The sequence below is a fragment of the Schistocerca cancellata genome, chromosome 4 (genome assembly GCF_023864275.1).
Source record: "Schistocerca cancellata isolate TAMUIC-IGC-003103 chromosome 4, iqSchCanc2.1, whole genome shotgun sequence".
Lineage (NCBI taxonomy): Eukaryota > Metazoa > Arthropoda > Insecta > Orthoptera > Acrididae > Schistocerca > Schistocerca cancellata.
In genome coordinates this window covers 640,684,079-640,707,140 of record NC_064629.1, presented here as the reverse complement: position 1 = coordinate 640,707,140, position 23,062 = coordinate 640,684,079, and the positions used below count along the sequence as shown (strand labels likewise).

Genomic DNA, 23,062 nt, shown 5'->3' with positions numbered 1-23,062 from the left:
CTTGTATAGGCCCTCTATATACTCCTTCCATCTTTCTGCTTTCCCTTCTTTGGTTAGAACTGGGTTTCCATCTGAGCTCTTGATATTTATACAAGTGGTACTCTTTTCTCCAAAGGTCTCTTCAATTTTCCTGTAGGCAGTATCTATCTTACCCCTAGTGAGATAAGCCTCTACATCCTTACATTTGTCCTCTAGCCATCCCTGCTTAGCCATTTTGCACTTCCTGTCGATCTCATTTTATTCCTTTTTGCCTGCTTCATTTACTGTATTTTTATATTTTCTCCTTTCATCAGTTAAATTCAATATATCTTCTGTTACCCAAGGATTTCTACTAGCCCTCGTCTTTTTACCTATTTGATCCTCTGCTGCCTTCACTACTTCATCCCTCAGAGCTACCGATTCTTCTTCTACTGTACTTCTTTCCCCCACTGCTGTCAATTGTTCCCTTATGCTCTCCCTGAAACTCTGTACAAGCTCTGGTTTAGTCAGTTTATCCAGGTCCCATCTCCTTAAATTCCCACCTTTTTGCAGTTTCTTTAATTTTAATCTGCAGTTCATAACTAATAGATTGCGGTCAGAGTCCACATCTGCCCCTGGAAATGTCTTACAATTTAAAACCTGGTTCCTAAATCTCTGTCTTACCATTATAGAATCTATCTGATACCTTTTAGTATCTCCAGGATTCTTTCATGTATACAACCTTCTTTTATGATTCTTGAACCAAGTGTTAGCTGTGATTATGTTATGCTCTGTGCAAAATTCTACCAGACGGCTTCCTCTTTCATTTCTTCCCCCCAATCCATATTCACCTACTATGTTTCCTTCTCTCCCTTTTCCTACACTCGAATTCCAGTCACCCATGACTATTAAATTTTCGTCTCCCTTCACTATCTGAATAGTTTCTTTTATCTCATCATACATTTCATCAATTTCTTCGTCATCTGCAGAGCTAGTTGGCACATAACCTTGTAATACTGTAGGAGGCGTGGGCTTTATGTCTATCTTGGCCACAATAATGCGTTCACTATGCTGTTTGTAGTAGCTTATCCACACGCCTATTTTTTTATTCATTATTAAACCTACTCCTGCATTACCTCTATTTGATTTTGTATTTATAACCCTGTATTCACCTGTCCAGAAGTCTTGTTCCTCCTGCCACCGAACTTCACTAATTCCCACTATATCTAACTTTAACCTATCCATTTCCCTTTTTAAATTTTCTAACCTACCTGCTCGATTAAGGGATCTGACATTCCACGCTCCGATCTGTAGAACGGCAGTTTTCTTTCTCCTGATAACAACGTCCTCTTGAGTAGTCCCCGCCCGGAGATCCGAATGGGGGACTATTTTACCTTCGGAATATTTTACCCAAGAGGATGCCATCATCATTTAACCATACAGTGAAGCTGCATGCCCTCGGGAAAAATTACGGCTGTAGTTTCCCCTTGCTTTCAGCCGTTCGCAGTACCAGCGCAGCAAGGACGTTTTGGTTATTGTTACAAGGCCAGATCAGTCAATCATCCAGACTGCAACTACTGAAAAGGCTGCTGCCCCTCTTCAGGAACCACACGTTTGTCTGGCCTCTCAACAGATACCCCTCCGTTGTGGTTGTACCAATGGTACGGCCATCTGTATCGCTGAGGCATGCAAGCCTCCCCACCAACTGCAAGGTCCATGGTTCATGGGGGGGAAATTAACAGGTAAAAAGAAATTATAATCATAAATGCATTCCAACGCTTGCCAGGCCCAGTAGTAGCACCATGTTGCGATGGAGCTGTGTAGAGCCCATGTTTCCTAATAATTGCCAAGCACTTGGTGAATGGGGGCCACGTGATACAGAGTTAAACTGCATGGTACCTAGTGTAGAAACAGCTGGCCATGTGCTTCTGCGTTCATATGCAAAGCAAAGTGATGGGCAGTGAGTGCTACTCATGCTGTTTCATCATGCAGATGCAATGCTCTACTGTGTATATACAGTTGGAAAAACTGTTTCAAATGTACGTATGTACTCATGTTTTAGTGAACAACTTTTGAGGAAACAAGTAAATAGCTGAAGGGCTTGATAGAATAGTGGAACCTTGTATGAGATATCCACTTGGAGGTGTTTACACTGCAATAGCCGATTCCGGTCACTTTGCTTTTCAATTGTAGCACATATCTCAGCAGTTTTTCTGAAAATTTGCAATGCCTCCATTAACAAGAGGTATGTTGATGCACTCATTCTTTCCAAAGCTTTCAAATGCCATTAAAAAGTATATTGATCCATTAAAAAACGAATTTTCTTCAATATCTCACTTGAAACCGGGGTGAAGAGGGTTCAACAAGCAACAAAACTATGTGCTCCTGTATGCCTAAAACTTCGTGTCAGTATCTTAGACTGAAACTTCCTGGCAGATTAAAACTGTGTGCCGGACTGAGACTCGAACTCGGGACCTTTGCCTTCTGCGGGCAAATGCTCTACCAACTGAGCTACCCAAGCATGACTCACGCCCCATCGTCACAGCTTTACTTCGGCCAGTACCCTGTCTCCTACTGTCCAAACTTTACAGAAGCTCTCCTGCGAACCTTGCAGAACTAGCACTCCTGAAAGAAAGGATATTGTGGAGACATGGCTTAGCCACAGCCAGGAGGGTGTTGCCAGAATGAGGATTCAATATCTTAAAATGTTCATAAAATAAAATGTATGTTACTTATTATGCAGTTCACCACGTATATACGAATTTATGACTCATCTGAAAGTGCACAGGGCATTTTCAGCATTACATACCCAAGTTCATGATTATATCAAAGTAGAAGTGGGAATGATTTTCATAGAGAAGTACATAACTTAGTAAGGACCTATATCTGAAAGGCGTGTTGTATCGATCTAAAATAATCTTCAGTACGTTGCCTGGTGAAAGAAAGAACAACTTCGGGTTTCTTTCAGACAGAGCTGAAAAAGCTGCTCCCAAGAAGTTAGTACGCTGTACCCTGTGTACTGACTTCTGTTGATGTGCTATATTTATTGAAGGAATTAAATGTACCGTGTTTTTTCAAAGTTTAGAGCAAGCCCATTTGCAGAAAACCAATTATTGACTTTTCGAAAGACCTTATTTGTATCATTTTCACTAGGAGTTTCTTTTATTGGATTAATAATGATACTTCTATCATCAGCAAGCAGTGTCAGTTCAGCTTCCTGTCTCAGATAGGACGGGAGGTCGTTCACATATATCAAGACCAGAAGGGGACCCATGATTGACCTAATGTAATTCCACCCCAGTTAGATGAAGTGGTAAACTTATTTAAATCACTTGACCCATATAAGGAAACTCTTTGCTTCTTTTTCTGTAGGTATAGCTTAAACCACTCATATGCTATTCCATTTATATCATAGAATTACAATTTACGTAACTTAATGCCATGGTTCAAACAATCAAATGCTTTGGATAAGTCACAGAAAATTCCTATTGGTGACATTTTACTATTTAAAGACTCTATTATTTGGACAGTGAAATTCATATCGCTGTCTCAGTGTAACAGCATTTTTGAAATCCGAACTGTGATTTACTAAGTATCCCATTACTCTTGAGATGGCTAGCCACTCTTGAGTACGTTACTTTCTCGAAGATTTTTGAAAGTGCTGTAAGCAAGGATACTGGCCGCTAATTATTGACATCTGTGGTGTCCCCCTTTTTGTAGAGAGGCCTGACAATGGCATTTTTAACCTTGCGTTGGTGATGCATTACATATGTGACTCAGAACATCATCTGTAATTGCTCCACATTGCACCTCTGTGAGGACTATGTGTCTTTCTTGTACCAATGTTAAAATAAAAATAACATTAGAAACCAATTAATAGAACAGTAGAAACAGCAAAGAAAAATATTTCATTTCTAATCAGAGTATAATGCTCTATGGGTATCCTTCTTATTGTTGTTCTGTGTTGCTATCTACGTACACACGTTGATATGACAAAGAGTACCGATTTCTAGGTAGCGATGACTGTTGTTGTCCTGTATGTTAGAATACTTTGGTTATCAAGGATGTTTGTTGTTACAAGTAGTGTGCGCGATGTTTGAATATCTTGGAAAGAATGTGACAAAAAGTACGTAACAGCAATAAATGTCGTTCGTAGTTAAGTAAGATTTCGTTTAGTAGTGTTTCGAAGTTTTTTGACGTTGATGTTTGACGATGTATACAATTTATTTGTGTCAATTGTATTAGTTTCTGTATATGTAGGAGACTGTCTGCTATTACGGGAAGAAGACATATACGCTTTTCATTCGTGGCTCAGAAGCTGTTTTGTGAATCCTCGTTGTTGTCCTTTTGGTGAGATAGAAGTGTCGCGTGGTAACTTAGTATTTACTCAAAATATTTTGCATTTATTTGTTTTTACACCTTATTTGAATTTCTTTTCGTCTGTCATCTGACGTGTGTGGCCCTGTTTTTTATGTCGTCCTTTTAACCTCATTACCGCCTTGTATAGAAATAATGATATAATTTTGTGTATCCTGTACCGTACGATGCACAGACCGAATCAACTCAGAAGATAGTTCGAAGATTGTTTGATGCAGCTTTCTATGCTAGTTTGTTGTGTGCAAGTCTCTCATCTTCTTTCTCTCATTTTCAAAAAAAAACTTGGAGCTCTTTCACACTAACTATCTAGCCAGCACATCAAGATATTAGTCATAGATAACAGTGCTAACAGTCTGTATTCCATAGCTCAGTCTTTGCACCACAATAAAATTTTTGGCAGCCTTATTCACTTTATGTGCAGAATTATTTTGCTTTACTTAAGAACACTTTCTCACAAATTTTTAAGGTCATTCTATTTCATCTACTGCGAATGCCTTTAAAAACAGTAGGACTCCATCAACATGTTTTAGGTATACAATTTTGTCAAGTAATTACATTCATTTTGTTTAACTCACTGCGGATCATTCCTGTAGTGAATGTGTTGAATTTTTCACTGCTACAGTATATTTTGGAGTTTACATGTGAAATTGAAGATCAGTGTAATTTATGCTGACACCTGAAGCTTCCAGATGTTATTCATGTGAATCAGAATCTTTCATTTATTTCTCCTATTTATAACTTACTTTGACTACAGCTAGGATGGACTGCTGTGAATGTGATAACCTCGTCATATTGTCAATTGGAAACATTTGTTCATTGCAGGCATTGTTTTCTGAGAGTTTAAGTTAGACTGCAGATCAGTCATAAATTATGCTGTATAAAAATTCTTTTTCTGTTAATTTCTATTGGTTTCAAAAATTGTTATGAATAGTACCCATTTTGTGTTTTTCTGTTTTTTTTTTCTTTTTTTCCATAATAGTTCAGTTTGCACATTGCAGATTTCCACCACTGCTTGATGATGGGACATTTTGTCCTCCCGTCTTTTATATTTGATTTGGCTTTTTGCAGAGATATGGGATTTAAAGTAGGGTAACATGTTTTAAATCCTTATGAAAAGGAACAAATCCAAGACTTCACTGTAGAATCTTATAGTTGAGGAACAGTTAATTATGGCAGTATAAAACTACCTGACTTAGCAGTTGCTTAAGTTAGAGTAAACCATTTTGAAGTCTGATAATTGCTATCTCAACTCTATTCTTGAAACTTTGTTGGTAATTTGCTTATTAGTCTGCTTAAATACAGTACATTTGCCAATGTGTATGCTCATTTTGTTGGACAAAAGTTGATAATACTTATAATTTCATTGTAATTTATAAAATAGGTAAAGCACTCGGGATGATGTAGAACTGGTACCAGGATGTCATGTGACCCAACACTGATTACATAAGTCACATGGTGTTGAAGGGATGTGTAGGTGCCAGTTACTAGTATAGAATCGGCACAGCAAGCCTGGTCGATGTGGAGTACTGATAGAACGACACGAGAGCCAGTGTTTGGACATTGCCATGACCACACCTTAAATGAAGTTGCCATACTTACTGATGTATCTATATGAACTGTCCATCGTGTCTTTAAGGAATGGTGCACCACGTGAAAGCACATAACACTGCGTAAGGACACTTTTTTTAAAGGTGCCTAACTGTCATGGAATGGAGACAAGTATCACACCTTGCAAATGATGATTGATTTCAAATCCAACAGGAATTGCTGCTGTCAGTGAATGCAAGTTGATTTCTACCAGTATCCGAGCAAACATTACTAAGGGAATTCCTTGCAATGGACATTTTTCATTTGGGTACCTTGCAAAAGGTTGTTACTCACAGCAACATATGAAGCTGCGGGATTACGGAGGTGTCCGATTCCACCCGTCTGCTTTGATGCATGATATCATCAGTATGGCGGAAATGGCTATTCTAAGTGTCTCCAATATGGTGCCTATGATGTCACTACATACACACAGCAACAAACACGAAAATACGTATAAATAAGACAATAACATCTTCCTCCTAAAATACATTCAAACTACTGGGACAACTGTGGGAAATTGGGGTTTTTTGGGAGGAGACAAGCTAAATATAACAGTAAAACAAAACACACCACGATCCCAAAACACACAAAAAGACAAACAAAAAAATAATTACAAAATCTATAGGAATCTGACACTTCCCTTGACCTATATAGGTCAACCGCGGTTGACGATGCCAAAACACCAATGCCTGCAGCGAAAACTACGGAAATTGGAATCAGACATTTCCCTTGACCACTGCTGAGGATACCAAAACACCAATACCTACATATAAAACTACGAAAATTGGAATCGGTCATTTTCCTTGACCTTTACAGGTCAACCACAACTATTGATATGAAAAAACCAACACCTACAACTATGAAAAACAAAACCAAAACCACAACACCTCAAAAATTCAAAAGTCAAACAGCCCTACGTAAATTAAAAGACATTCAATACACACAGAACATTACAACAAACAGTCCCAAAAAAACAATTACTATCACCAACAGACACAAGACGACATCTACAAACACAACCAATGCAAACTCCGCGCCATAATGACATCATACACAACACCCTTATGTCACATGTCAAAGCAGACGGGTGGAATTGGACGCTTCCGTTGACCTGAAGCTGCATGCCTTTAATATACTAAACAACACAGAAACTGGACAGGGGATAAATGGAGAGACGTAGTGTATCTGACGGTCTGTGATTTTCTCTGTTTACAAACAATACAAGGCTTTTAGTGCGCAGGCAGCCCAATTAGGCCTTTAACCTGCAGCATGTGGAGAGTGTATTTTAAGCTGGAGGTGATTTCTGTGATGTTTTGGGGTGTTCTTTGTACAATGATTTGGGCTCACTCATTCACATTACCATACCCAACAACCTGGATATTTATTTCAACGTTCTTTGTGACTAAGTGTTGTCCTTTCTTCTACATTTTCATGATGAGTATGCTGTGGTCACTTTTGTCATCTAAGTTCACAACTGTGGTCACAGGGCTGCACATGTACATTTCTGGTTTGACTAACACTGGCTCATTAAATCATTTGATTTAATGCCATAGAAAATGTATGGGACTGTTTGGACCTGTGGGTTGAAACGTAGTAGTCAGCATCACCACAGTTTGATAGCTCTGTGGGATCCATCAAGTATGGCATACCGGAAGAAACTTGTGGGCTCTATTTTCACTGGACTTACGCCATTGACAAGGCTAGGGGTGGGGTTACATGGTAATGTTGTAAAGTCTTCTGGAATTGACTAATTTTTTGTCCATTGTGCATATTACTAAATATTTATTTTGTTGCTACTGCCACCTACACTTTTCCGTAAACTCGCATTTGGACCTTAGTGTCCGATGTTGTATACTTTTGTTTTACAGATTGTTTTCTGTTCTAACAAATCTTGCCATTAATTTTATATAGATTTTAATTTAAACAATTGGATAGTTTAGGATTCTAATTTTCCATTTCAGAATTGCTGCCTTTTATCATTTTAATGTTCCAGAGCTGGAATAATGGGACCACTTTACTAGAAACTGACACATATTATTAAAAGTCCATGTTAAATGTAAACTGTCCTTTTCACCAGAAATGTGTCCCATTTTATGTTTCAGGCAAAGCAATGTTCTGGTTGAAGTATGTAGCCTTAAGGTTTAACAAAAAAAGTACATCTGTAGGCGATGCATAACTTAAAGTGCTGTGTTTTAAGTGGAATGTGTCTATTCCTGCAGTCTACATAATACTATGGTAAGCTCATTGAAATTTTATTCAGGAGGCATGGGATTCATGGGAAGTGAGGAAATGGATGGGGTACAAAGTGGGAAGAGGGTTATGGAAGATTCTGCTGGATTTAAACAAATAACTGCATCAAGAGGGAAAAAGGGATAGAGCACTAGGAGAGGAGGACACAGGGTAGAAGAAACAAGTAAGAGGTAGGGATATGTTTCAAGGAGGATGCTGGAATGCAGAAGAAGAGCAGAAATGTGAGTGTAAGCTTGGAGTGTAGGTAGAAGAGTACAGTGTGTGATGAGAACAGGGAAAGGGCAACAGACGATTAACAGGGATTAAGGCAGACTGATACCAGAGGAGCTGTGGAAATGAGTGCAATTTTGCAAAGGAGGTGGGAGCTCCTAACCTGTACAGTTAATAGAAGAGTGGGTGTTGATGATGAGACTTCTGTACTTAGTACATTTGAGGCAGTCCTGGCTTGGCAGCAGCTCCTACATTTTCTAAATGTAATTTTACATTCTGATTGCAGATTGTTTTGTACTCATTCTGATTCATTGCTGCTGGGATTTATAAAAAATATTAGTGAACCTCTGTAGTGTTTTCTTTTTACTATAAAATCAATGGGCATCTATTATTCGAATGTTTGTCCCTCGTACAGATTAATGGGTAGTAGTCTAGATTGGGGCCAGTGCTGTACTTACATGTTTTGTGCAGCAATGTTGTCCGTGCTCGCTGTGAAGTATGCTGAGAATGAAAGAAGGTGTGTCAACTGTTGATTCTATGCAGGCGATAAGAGAACAATGAACAAACAGTGTTCCATAGAAAGAGACGAAGGAGTATCCTGGCTTCACTAACTTGCAACCAGATTGTCAGTTTATAACCTAACCTAGACTTTGTACGATACTACATATCACGCTGTCACCATACCCTTCATTCAAAGTAAATATTAAAACAATGTCAAATTTTCAAGTGAACACAGAGAATGGTTTCAATTTCATCACTGGAAATGTGTGGCTTCTTTCCTTGCCTCTTACTGGTTTTATGAAACTGTCATCCCACTAACAACTCAAAACTGATGTGTTGCTGACTTGTGAGCAGTCGGGAGACACTTCCGTGTCTTATGCTGCACCTGATCTCAACTTAAGTTGGTTATTTGAATGCATTCAACACATCTACAGAGCTGTTTTTGCTGTTGCTGTGACTGCCAACATTGAAGAGTGAAGATTTAATGTTGATTAGAGTGTGAATTATGTTGGAGGTAATTGGTCAAACAGTTAATTTCATTCTTTTGGAAAAAGGGGCAGGGGTCGAGGAGGGAGATGGATTGCTATGTTAAATAGTGTTTTGATCAACTTACTGCACATAGAATAACAGTGGTTTACTTACAGAACCACAGTGCTCAAGTTACAGTATAAAGTCGTAAATAGTCTGTTACTTGATGGAAAGAAAAACTTAACATACTCAGAACAAATACATTACAAGTTACATTTCATAACATGTAACAAGGGACATAAATGAACCAAGGGTTGTAGTTCATAGTTATGATACTCCTTGGTTTCTGATTAAATGTCAGAAGTCAGGTGAACACTCCACTGAGGAGCTTTTTTTGTATGTTCTGCAGCCAAAATGGGGTACTTGAATCACAAATCACTGGGGATAAATTGTTACAGAGAGAGGGAGGAGGGGGGGGGGGTGTCCTGTTGCCGTTCCCTGCCCCCCACTGACCACCTCACCTGTAAACATGGTTTATTGAGCATAACACCACCTGCTTTTTCAGCAGAGACTGAACATAGGTCATAGACAGAAGATAAGCAATCAAGAGCTCGCTTGCATTAGTCAGCACTTGGCATCCTCCTGTGGACTCTCCCATGCCACTACTCTTCTGGTGACATCCCTGTTGCTGTGGTGGAGGTCTTAAGTTTGGAAGCCAAATTGCTGCATTTTCTGCATGTAGAAAATCTAGGCACTGTAACATACACATTTCAGTGTCAGATTGTGTTCCGTTGCATTGCATCAGTTTTTGTGTGTGAGGATACACAGTCTATCAGAAGATTGTCACTCAGTACATTTAACGTGTTTGTAGTAGCAATATTATATTTTGTGGTTTTCAAGTTTGCTGCAGAAGGCAAAATCAAAGCTATGGAGCAGGTCAATGTGTTGTAGGCCAGTTACTGTCTTTGATAGCTAATGTATTCTGTAACAGATTGACATTCCAGTGGGATATATATCAATTCCTCAAAGCCAGTAAGAATGGTCAAAAAGTACATCAATAAATCTTTTCCATTCTGGTGCGGTTTTCTCCATACACTTACAGATGAATAGCTGTCAAACAGTATCTTCCACTGCCTAGTTTCATGTAGTGATTTGTAAAGGCTGCTCGAGCACCTGTTTTGATGTTAGTGTGAGAACCTGTGGCTGTGTCTTTAAAAATTAATTTTTAATTCACATTTAGGTATTTGAAATATGAGGGGCCTTATTGATTTAAAAAGTCTGAAATAGTAGTTGTGTCTGGAAAAATATGCTCTTTGACAATGCTGTATACTACAGTTCCTGTTCTGTTCAATGAGGTACTGCCTGGAAAAAGTGTTTGTGAGAACCTCTTTTGATGCAGCCTTCTTCCTGATTTAAAATCTGTCAATTTCAACAACTCCCTTTCCTTAGTGTTTAATGTTAGTGGAAACAACAATGTTGAAAAGTAGACAGGTATAAGCTTTTGTAAAATAATAAAATTGTTTTAGAAAGAAGAGTTGCACTTACTTGTTTAATAATATCTGAAATGGCAGATATTGAGCTAAGTGACGGTGAAACTGAAACTCAACCAAAATTGGTCAACAGATGAAAGGCAATTGGGCTTGATGATGTGTTTCTAAAATTTTCTGTGTGTGCAAAATAACACTCTCACTCCCTGTTAGCAGTAGTTGACAATAGATCACTGGAATAATGAAGTGTTCCAAGTGATTGGAAAAATTTGTAGGTAATTATCATTTTCTAGAAGGATAGTCAGGCAGGTGCACATAACTACAGGCCCGTATCCTTGAAATCAGTCTTTTATAGAATTATGCAACGTGTTTTATACTAGCTGGTGTATACGACTTTTGAATATCATTGTTTGAATCAATATGGATTCTTCAAATGATCATGTGAAGCTCTGCTTACTTGGTTTGTACATGAGATTCAGAAGGCAGTTTATAATGGTATGCAGGTCGTTGTCATGTTTCTTGACTTCTGGGAAGTATTCAGTATAGTTTTGCTCTGCCTTTTGGTGAATAAAATAAGACTTCCATATTGGACAAGATTTTTGATCAGGTTTAGGACTTTATAACAGGTAGAACTCAACACCATGTCGCTAATAGAGTGAAACAAACTTGACAACATGTTGTCAAGGTTGTTTTGACCATGCTGCATAAGTTTTGCTGGGAAGCCCTTACACATCCTCCATACAGTCCCAATCTCTCTGCTTTCAACTTCCCTATTTTTGTAGCCCTGAGGAAAGGCGTTTGTGATCATCAATTTACTTCTCACAATGACATGCACGCCTCAATACAACCATGGTTCTAAAGGCAAATGCAAACACTTTTCTATGAAGGCATTGATAGCCCTGTCTCACATTTGGATAGATACATTAACAGTTATGGTGACTACTTTTGAAATAATGAAGTTTACTTACTTTTTTTCCATCTGTCTCATTTTTATTTGGCTGTCATTTATTATTTAAGTACATCACATTTTAATTGATTTTGTATAGTCAGTCTCTCTCTCTCTCTCTCTCTCTCTCTCTCTCTCTCTCTCTCTCTCTCTCTCTCTCACACACACACACACACACACACACACACACACACACACACACACACACACACACACACACACACACACACACATATAACAATAATTTGTATGCTCTAATGAGAAAATGAGTGCAGGATAATTTTAATAAAGACTTAACAATGACTTTTGGTCATTTTAATCACATTTATTTTTGAGTTTTCAAATGTGGGCACTGACAAGCTACTTACTGCAGTACATAAATTAGTTTATTTTTCACATACTTCCAACATTTTAATTGGCTGTGGGGAAAGGACCCAAGAAAGTCCATTGTTTCCATTTTGTTAATCTACTGCACAGCCCTTTTTAATAGAAATTTAATTTTGTCTGTGAAATGCTTCACTCTCTTCAGAAATAGTTGAAATTGTAACTTAATTTGTGTAGTGTAACTAAGTATTGTTTTGTTGAAACATGTTGCAATATGTTGGCTTCCTTAGATACGTGTGTGAATATAAACAGAATGTCAGCTATTTATGTTTTTTTTTACAATACTGGAAAACCTTCAGTCAAATGCAAGCAATGTTATTATTGAAGAACCTCACTATATAGCGGGCACATTGATCGGTAGAGAAGCAAATAAATAATAACTGGAACACACTAACTCAGCTCAAGAGTTTTTATTTTAGGAATACTCTGTTGATGATATCAGACAGAAATGGCTTGTCTTGAGTGGTGAAACAATGCTTACCTGTGGCTGGGATGAAGAAGAAGTAAGATGTTTATCATGGAGTTAGATCAGAATTAACAAAGTATGTTGTAGGCAGATTTAATGGTCAAGTGTCTGTACACAGGAAAGGACAGAAAGTAACATACAAACATGACTCTTTCCCCATTCCAACCTGTGCTTCATGCCTAATGACCCTAATCTTTCTTCCTTTAAAATTACCTAATTTACACCATGTGAATTGCCTATTTTTGATAGGCGTCTTATTTGAATTATGACCGAACGGCCTCCCAAATCAGCCGTGTCATTTACAACATTATTATACTGTACGAGACTACTAACACTGTCAGGAGATATACAGTGGATGTACAAAAATATGGAAGTACCAAAAACATAACATATTGCCATTCGTAATAAGGTGCAGGAAACCTGTTAGCATTCAAAACAATTTCCAGTCTCCTCAGAATGCATAAATACAGGTCCTGTGTGGTTTTCAAGGGACTCTTATACCATCATTCCTCCAAAATAGTGGCAAGTTCAGGTAATGATGATGGAGATGGTCAGTGGTTGCACACTTTTTTTCCAAAGTAGACTCCAAAGGTTTAATAATATTCAGATCCGGTGACTGTTGTGGCGAGGGGAGATGATAGTTCATCCTCATGCTTGCAAAACCAGTCCTGGAAAATGCTGTCATCTTGAAACACAGCATCAGGTTTGGTGAACATTGTACCATGGAATGGACTTGATCAGCCAAAATGGTCGCATAATCCTTGGCAGTAATGTGACCTTGCAGAGTAACCATAGGGTCCATAGAATAAACAATATGGTTTTCCAAATCATCACTGAAGGCCACAGATGCTCTTGGCCAGAAGTTGGAAACAGTGAGAGTAAGACTCATATGACGAAATGACTTTTTTTCCATTGCTCCATAGTCGCGGTTTTATGGCTTTCACGCCACATTTTCCTATTTGCATCATTGATGACTGGTTTTGGAATTGCAGCTTGCCCTGCAGTTTCCTGCCTATGGAACTCCTTTCATGTTAGTTTGGTGCTGACAGGGTTCACGAGTGTGATATTCAGTTTTCCAGTGACTTTTGCAGCTGTCACACCCTTAGTTTTCATCACCATTCTCTTCAATCACCGTATGTCACGATCGCTCAAAACAATCTTTCATCCACATTGTGATGTATCGGATGATGTTTTCTGCTTTCCCTGTATGTGGTATATATATTCAGTACTGTGCCTTTTGAAATACCAAGCACTTTGGCTACAATGATTATGGAAACACCCACCATACGAAAACCAACAGTTTGCCCATGTTTGACTTCACTTGACGCTGACATAATGCTCTCACAGCTACATAAAACACTCTTCTGACCATGACTGACATGTGCAATGTATTGAGCACTTCACACATGTGCCATTTGTGATTAAATACATCATGGTGTTTCCATATTTTTGTCCAACCCCTATATGTTTCAGTAGACACCCTTCAGTACAGGAGGGCTATTGGGTTTTCAAGACAGGTACTCCTTTACATATTTCAGCACTCTTGTGTATCTTACTGCCAAAAATATTGGAAACATCCCTATAGGTTGCCTATTTTCAGAATTCTGAAACTGGTAAATATTTTTGGTACGTTCTGTATTTACAGTGTCATAGGCTCAATATAGTACTACACTCATATGCCTCAAATGTTATTTTTCTTCATTCGCCTAAATCTCAGCATTTTCTTCCTCAGTGTTTTTTTCTTTGTCTTCTCATGACAATTTTGTCTGATAAGCATCCTATAGCAAAATAACTATCTGCCTTGCATTCTCTAGAGTAATATTCATCATGTCCTCATGTCCTTGAGCTAAAAAGCCTTAAAATAGCACCAGATGGGGATCATTATTTTATGGGTTCTTGGGCACTGTTGACTGAATATAAATTTAATGAAATGGAATGACCTGTATGGGAGAAAGTATATGTAGGACACTGGCAATGGCAATAATTCTTGGTTTGTTAACTGTTCCATGTAATAAGGATCCTGGTACTGTTGTATGGATTGAAAGGATATTTAAAGATCCTTATGAAATCCCTTCAGTTTCAAGATGAGCAAAGTTTCAAAATGAGACCACATTTTACACTAATACTGAGCAAGTGGAGCAGCAGTTAAGACATTGAAATTTGGGAGGGCTGGGGTTCAGATTCGGTTCAGACATTTAGATTTAAGTTTTCCATGATTTCACTAAACTGCATTTGGCAAATGCTGGAATGTTTCGGGACCGATTTCCTTCCCCACTTCGAGCTCCTACTCCGTCTGAGACATTGTGTCCTCGTCATTGATGGAATCCCTGATCTTTCTTTCTACATTATTGTGCAATTTTATTAAGAATATATGCTGTCGGAGGATGCTCGTATCATCAAAGTAAACACAGTAATTTGGCATGTTGTGAGACTGCGATATCATCAGACCTGATGCTTGTCATCAAGTGCAGGATAATATGTCTAATAAGAGCACACTTCTTTGCAGCCAGATTTTGAGTGTGCAACTTGTGTTGTGCAGCAGCTAGACCTTTCAGATACTGCCCAGTCAAGGGTGAATCATCAGTACTATAATTTGGAGGAAACAAGTACTGTCTGAATCAACTGTTATGGGCAACAATTTGTTGGTGATAGGACACAGTTAATTATCCCACATTATAGTAGTAGAGAGATGAGGCACAATGCAGCAAGTAACTCACCAGTTCAGTGTTGGTCAACAGTCTGAGAGCAAACATCCCATCCAGAAGCATTTTCTCAGACAAAAGAGACTGCTCAACACCAGTACATCTGCATAGACAAAACTAACATGAACCAAGGAATATTCTTTTTCATGACGGTCATCAGACACATGATAAATTTAAGAGTAACAGCAAACTTTGGGCTAAGATAAACAGTATTCATCACTCCAGTTTACCTGTTCTAACACCAGTAGAAAAAATGTGGCCTGTCCTTGTCTGGAACTCAAAAGAATGTGATCAACATCATAAGCACCATTGTGTAAAATTATTTTTTTGTGTGCATTTGACCAGTTCTGGTGGAATGAGTAATAACGTGTGAGTTCCTACACCTACCACCCACAACGGACATCCATTAGTTACTATACGTACCATACACAGCAGACTTCCAGCGGACTTAAGTCAGGCCACTACAGCAAGCGTAGTGAGCACTGACATTCAAGCAATGTGCCCCAATTGTCCGAGGTGGCTACTAGGGGCAGCTTGGTCACCAACTGCTGTCACCGGGGACAGTCTGGTCACTGACCACCATTATCAAATCTTCCGTGCAGATGCAACACTACGCAAGCTACACCTGCTGCAGATAGTGTAGCTGTATAAGGGCTTGCAAGGGCCTCTGGGTCCTCAATTGTTACGTGTATTAGAGATGTGTAAACCGCTTTCATTGTATTCATGTTGATTTCATTCTTTGACCCAATAGATGCTATCTCTTTTATGGCCGTGTGTTTCCTTGTGTTCCTAGGTAGAACACAAGTGGCAATGTTGATACAGAGTTTCATGTGTTTTAGATTCTGTGTTTTTTTTGCCATTTGGCTCTTCCATGGAGGCTTTACTCCAGTCACTTCTGCAACAACAGCAGGTGCAAACAGCTGTGTTGTAACCTTTGTTGGCTATGTTGACCCAGGCTCAACTGCCAGTTGTTCACCCGTACCTGTAGCTCCCCTATGATGAAACTGCGGAAGACTGATGCTTATGAGAAATGGCTTTACTAACATTTTGTGACATTCTGGGTGGTTGATATGGAGGTCTCTAAGGCTCTTTTCTTATTGTGGGTACATGCTTGTATGTAACACTTATTGTTCCAATTGGCTTCTCTGCAAGAACCTGCATTACTTTCATTTGACAATATGTGTAGTTTGCTGCCCTCCTAGCACTACAAGTGTATGCATTGTGGATGCTGAATTCTGCCAGTGCCACAAATAGCTGCAGCACTGCTATCGAGCTTGGAAGGCTGAGATCCATGGCCTCAGTTGTAAGTGTCAGTTCGCCACAGTGAAGTCGTAGAGTCTTATGCAGACACCGTAGTCAGATACACAATCACTTGTTCAGCCCCAGACAAGGTGGTGTGTCAACATGCCCTTCAGTTTGAGGACTCTACATTAGAAGAGGTTTTGAATATTGCACAGTCGTTCGAGGCCTCCCTTGCCATAAGCCACCAAATAAAGTTTTGGAATAATGTCATCATTGTTGACAGCATGCAGCCCTGGTGTATGGAGTCTAGCACATTGGGGGAAGATGAAGTAGCTGCAGTACAAACAAGCCAACCAGGTTGATGTGGAAAGCAGATCATAAGCAGTGAATGCTGCTTTCTTCGTGTCCCTCTCCTTTCATACAGCATGACAAAAGGTAACAAGCAATGGTATGTTGTCAATCTCTACCCCACCAGCAGTCATGGCAGGAATCAATAGATGTCAATATTTGTTCTGTTTCATTGTTCTGTTCACCATTGTCTGCAGGCCAGAACAAACTTTTTGTTGAAATGTGGATAATGGATAAGCCATTAATCTTACAAGTTAGCATGGAGGCTACCGTGTCCCTATTCAGCTAATAGATCACTAATGGATCGCTTCTCCATCACCAGTCCCCTTGTTATCTCTGCTGTTGTGGTGGATCCAGTGCTCTGGCAGATTGTACACATGGTACAATATGGGTGGCCCAACAGCCGCTGGGCCAGGCATTGGATCCCCGTCAGAATTTGTATGTGTTGTGCCAGGCAAGGATCCCCAATGTTGGCATGCATTGAGTGTTGATTGGTGAGCTGTAACAAACATCAGATTCCTGTTCTTGGCCAGTCCACAGCCGACACAGTTTACAAGTCAGTTGACCGTTTCATTATGTACTTGGTAGTTAATGATGTGAGTACTGAAAATTTTTTTGAGTTAGATGCAGTTCCTGTTTTTGGTTTTTCTATTGTGGATGCAGTGCATTTGGTGTCAGACCAAGTGCCTTATTGTGAATTGGATTCCTTGTGTTCCGAGTTTTTGGATCTCACTTTACGTTGAGCAAACTATTTCATTACACCCTCAAACACATCTCCCGCCTTATCTTTTACAGGGTGCAGCCAGTTTCCAGTAGCTTTACGCAACAATGTTGACAGAGCTGGTTTGTTTGATGTCATTGAGAGGAGACATCAAAATTGTTGCTCGTAGTTACTATACCTCTTGGAATGTATCAGTATTAATGGCTAATGTTTGCAGTCACTAGTGCACCTGCCATCTTTCAAATATTTTTGGAACAGATTACGAAGGTTGTCCCTCAGTACATTAACTGTCTCGATGATATCATCATGACACATGCTACCTCAGAGGACCACCTACACAACCTCTGTTCTTCATTTACTGTTCTACAGGCTGTAGGCCTCAAATGTAATCTCACTAAGTCTCACTTTTTCCAGGCTTCCATTATTTATTTGGATCATGAAATTTCCCAGCAGGGCCTGTGCCCCAAGGAACAACATGTCGCCGCTATTACGGCCTTTCCCCATCTGTCTGATCTGTGGGAACTTCAGGCATTCATTGGCAAAGTGGCATTCTGCCACAAGTTTTTCTTCCCAGAGCTGCTACTATCTCTCACCCCTTGCATCTGTTGCTTCAGAAAAGTGCTCTTTTTGTTTGGTCTGCAGCCTGTGAGTGTGCTTTTGTGCAGCTTAAGGATAGTCTTCGCTCTATGCCAGGGCCGGCCAGAAATTCTGCACGCGTGCGATGCTCCTGCACATGTGCAACTTCCGGGTCACAGTGTGCACGCCGCAGCCGTCAGCGTTCATGTAGTGCATGTTTCTACACACAGATGTCGCTTTACCCACTTGCTGGGATACTCTGTACCGGCGCATTCTAGTACTCTTTCTACAGCTTGCAATGGGAAGGTATTTTGCGTATTAAACATTTAAAATATTGTCACAGTCTACTCATTGAGACATATACTTTTATGTTAACAGTTTAACCCAGTAAGACATGTAATACAGTTAACAACCGTGGGCTTTTATTAAGAAAGCTTGACTAATGGCAGGTAAATACGCGTAATGTTTTTGAGCTAGTATTTAAGAAAGAGAGCACTTAGCGACTTCCAACGAACCTTATTCATGATTTCAAATAACATTAAACTAATGCGAGGTTTCCTATAACTAATTCTCGGTGCCCTCAGTTACACCCACATAATTTCTCTCTCACTGACCTATGAACAGAATGATAACCACAGACCTCTCGATGATCACCTGTTATTTCAATACCATTATTGCTATATCTTTCATCAGTTCCGTCTGAAATCTGCATAATAACCGACAGTTAGATGAGTGTTATGTTTTATCGACTTCAGCTGAGCGTAGCCCTTCACACATTTCAAAAAAACCCTAAATGTAAGTATACATTGAAACAGTCAGTTTAATGACCAATTTTCCTCTTGCTTGTACTACATAAACAGGGAAGTGGAGCCACCGCCGTTCATTTAGGACACATGTCTAATAACAGATGTCGCTGTTGCTCCCTGTCGCACATGTGCAGCACTTCCGCATGTCTGCACACTGTGCAGCGTTTGGCCGGCCCTGCTCTATGCCGTGTCTTGTAACATATCCACCCTTGGACCAGGAGTAATTCCTTTGTTTTCAACTGAATATGGAGACAAGTGACACAGTGGATTGCCCCCCCCCCCCCCCCCCCAGGGGGTCCACAACTCTTCTGTGGATATGTGCGTAGCGAGCACGGGACCCCGAGCTAATGTGGCCTTCCTTCCTTTCCGGGCTGCATACCTTCCCTTTCCGCATCCTTCCCCATCCCTCTCTTCGCCCCTCCTCCCCTCACCTCTGGCTCTTTCCTTCCCTTTCTCCCCATCTGGGAGTATGGTTTGTGCCTACGTCCGGAGACGGACGCTCGTAAATGTACTGCATTCTTCGCCTTCCTTGCTTTTATGTCTTCTTCCTTCCTTTGTCCTTCTCTTTTCCTTACCTCTTCTCTTTACCCTTTTCTCCGCTGCGGCGTTTGAGACCTCTCTTCTTTCCTTTCCCTTTCTCTTTCTTCCTCCCTGTGCGTGTCTGAAGGCCGACCCACGCCTTTTGTGCGTAGCCGGTGACGGGGTAACGCGTAATTCCCCGCCCCGGGTAGACAGGTAGGACACGTACGTACCCCCTGGTAACGGCCAGGCCCAGGGAGGGGTGATTACCCGAGCTGATACCTTCCGAAAGTGCCGATTGGTCCCTCCGTCCGTTTGTCAGGAGGTGTGACCTGAGGTGTGAACAATCACCTAAGGCGGGAGTGCCGTCAGAGAGGGCCCCCACAAGGGCGGAGCGCGCCATCGGAGACGCCGGTAATCATGGGGGATTCTTCCGCAATGGTTTCCTCACCTTCACTATGTCTGCTCACAAACGTAAGTATACTGAGTCTCAGCCACAGACGGTTCTTCCATCGTTGCCACAGTTCCTTGTTGTTTCTCGGTCTGACGAAGGTCACGACTTCTCCACGGTCAACCCTTTCATTATTCAGAAAGGTGTCGACGCAATTGCAGGTCCTGTAAAGTCTTGTTCCAGATTACGGAATGGCACCCTGTTGTTAGAAACACACAGTGCCCTCCAGGCACAAAAATTGCTGCGTACTTCTCTGCTCCACACCTTCCCTGTCCGGGTGGAACCGCACCGTACCTTAAATTCCTCGCGTGGAGTCGTTTATACACGCTCCCTCGATGGATTGTCTGATGAAGAAATTCAGCACTACCTGTCTGACCAGGGCGTAACGGCTGTTCATAGAGTTATGAAACGGGTTGACACGAACATCATTCCAACCCGCACTGTCTTCTTGACATTTGACAAAGTTCAACTCCCATCGAAAATCAAAGCAGGCTATGAGATAATTTCCGTTCGCCCTTACGTCCCCAACCCTACGCGTTGCTATCGATGTCAGCAGTTCAATCACACCAGCCAGTCCTGTTCCAATCCGGCCAAATGTGTTACGTGTGGCAAGGATGCCCATGAGGGTGCTTGTCCACCTCCATCCCCTCGCTGCATCAACTGTATGGGTGACCAACGTACTTCCTCTCGAGATTGCCCCGTTTTTAAGGACGAAAAGCTCATCCAGGAAATAAGAGTGAAGGAAAAGGTGTCGACCTTTGCTGCTCGAAAATTATTCGCCAGTCGCAAGCCCACCGTGCCTCAGACAGGAAAATACAGCACTGTCCTTGCTTCTCCTCGGCCAACAAAGGAGGCGTCCACGCAGACTTGCGACCTCACCTTTAGTACCATGGTCGTCCGATCGGCCAGCGCAAAGATCGCCCGTTCAACCTCACCACTTTCGCCTGCCCACTCTATGGCTCACCCTTCGTCGGGTTCTGCTAAATCTCGAGCCCAAAAGTCAGACGCCAAGTCTTCGAAAAAAGAGCATACTCGTGAAGAGTTTTTACGTACCGCAACTTCACAACCATCGGTTCCTCCTTCATCTAAACATCATACTTCCAAGAAGGCTACAAAGAAACCCAGTTCCTCTCCTTCTCCGCCAAGGCGTGTCCCATCTACAGCACCACCTGGCAGAAATCGCCCTCGGCCGTCTTCTGTGTCGCCGAGGCGCACTGCTGGTGGCCAGTCAACCGGCCGATCGCTGGTGGCAGGGGCTGCTCCTGACCAACCTATGGATCAGGATCTTCTGCCTTCGGCTGAATGCCATTCCATGCTGTCGGTCGCAAGCTCTGAGCAGTCGTTGAGTTGACAGCACCCTTGGTCACATTCCTCCATTTTCTGTTCACCCTATGTCCATTATCCACTGGAATATCCGCGGCATTCGAGCCAATCGGGATGAATTGTCGGTCCTCTTACGATCCTACTCGCCGGTCATCTTCTGTCTTCAGGAAACAAAGCTGCGTCCCCATGACCGCTTTGTTCTCCCTCATTTTCAGTCCGTCCGATATGACCTCCCCTCTGTTGAAGGCACTCCAGCCCATGGAGGACTCATGATTCTTCTCCATGATACTCTCCATATCACCCAATCCCCTTAAACAGTTCCTTCCAAGCTGTCGCCGTCCGTCTTTCCCTTTCTGGATACACGTTCTCTCTTTGTACTGTATACATTCCATCATCCACACCAATGGCACGAGCTGATCTCCTTCATCTTCTTGGTCAGCTTCCACCCCCCTATTTGCTGGTTGGGGACTTCAATGCCCACCACCCGCTTTGGGGATCTCCACATCCTTGTCCACGTGGCTCTCTATTGCTAGACGTCTTCCACCAAGCGGATCTAGTTTGCCTCAACACTGGGGTCCCCACATTTTTGTCTGCCTCCATGACACATTTATCTCATTTGGACCTTGCAGTCGGTACTGTTCCGCTAGCTCGGCGCTTCGAATGGTTCGCCCTTGATGATACACACTCGAGTGACCACTTTCCATGTGTCCTTAGACTGCAGCCTCCACTGCCATATATGCGCTCGTGACGCTGGAAATTTGCCCAAGCCGATTGGACACTTTTTCGTCTCTAGCGACATTCGATGACCGTCGCTTTCCCAGCGTCGACGATGAGGTCACGCATATTACCGACGTTATTCTTACAGCTGCGGAACGTTCAATACCACGCACCTCTGAATCGCCCTGGCGCCCCCCAGTTCCTTGGTGGAACGAGGCATGCCGTGACGCAATACGTGAGCGGCGACGTGCTCTTCGCATTTTCCGTCACCATCCTACTTTGGCCAACTGTATCCGCTATAAGCAGCTCCGTGTGCGATGCCGTCGCGTCATCCGCGATAGCAAGAAGGCAAGCTGGAAATTCTTTATTAGCTCATTTAACACCTTCACTCCCTCCTCGGAAGTTTGGAGTCGGCTTTGACGGTTCTCAGGCGCGCCTCGTTTCTCCCCGGTCTCTGGGCTCACTGTTGCGCAAGATACCTTAGTGGACCCCGTCGCAATTTCTAACTCGTTGGGTCAGCACTTTGCTGAGATTTCGAGCTCTTCCAATTACCCGCCAGCGTTTCTCCCGAAGAAACGTGCAGCGGAAGTGCGACATCTTGCTTTCTCCTCTCAAAATCACGAAAGCTACAATACTGTTTTCTCCATGCGGGAACTCCAACATGCCCTCTCTTCTTCTCGCTCCTCCACCCCAGGACCGGATGGTATCCATGTCCAAATGTTGCTGCATTTATCAACCCATAGTCTGCGTTACCTCCTTCGCCTTTATAATCTAATTTGGACCAACAGTACCTTTCCCCGACGGTGGCGGGAAGCTGTTGTCGTTCCCGTTCCGAAACCTGGAAAGGACAAACATCTCCCCTCTAGCTATCGCCCCATTTCTCTCACGAGTAGTGTCTGTAAGGTTTTGGAGCGTATGGTGAATTACCGTTTAGCTTGGTGGCTGGAATCCCGCAGTCTTTTAACACCAGCCCAATGCGGATTTCGGAAGCATCGTTCTGCAGTTGACCATCTTGTTGCTCTC

At 41.6% G+C, this 23,062-nt stretch overlaps 1 protein-coding gene across 2 annotated transcripts in view; it reads left to right on the top strand.

The window, feature by feature from the left end:
* Positions 1 to 3,949: 3,949 nt before the first annotated feature.
* The window catches only part of LOC126184748 (cell cycle checkpoint protein RAD17), a 141,864-nt gene continuing 122,751 nt past the window's right edge, over positions 3,950 to 23,062 (top strand). The window contains exon 1 of one of the 2 annotated variants that reach the window (XM_049927287.1): positions 3,950 to 4,084. The gene's annotated coding sequence lies outside the window, so the exon portion shown is untranslated. The remainder of the gene's footprint in view (positions 4,085 to 23,062) is intronic. The other variant, XM_049927286.1, reaches the window with a different exon arrangement.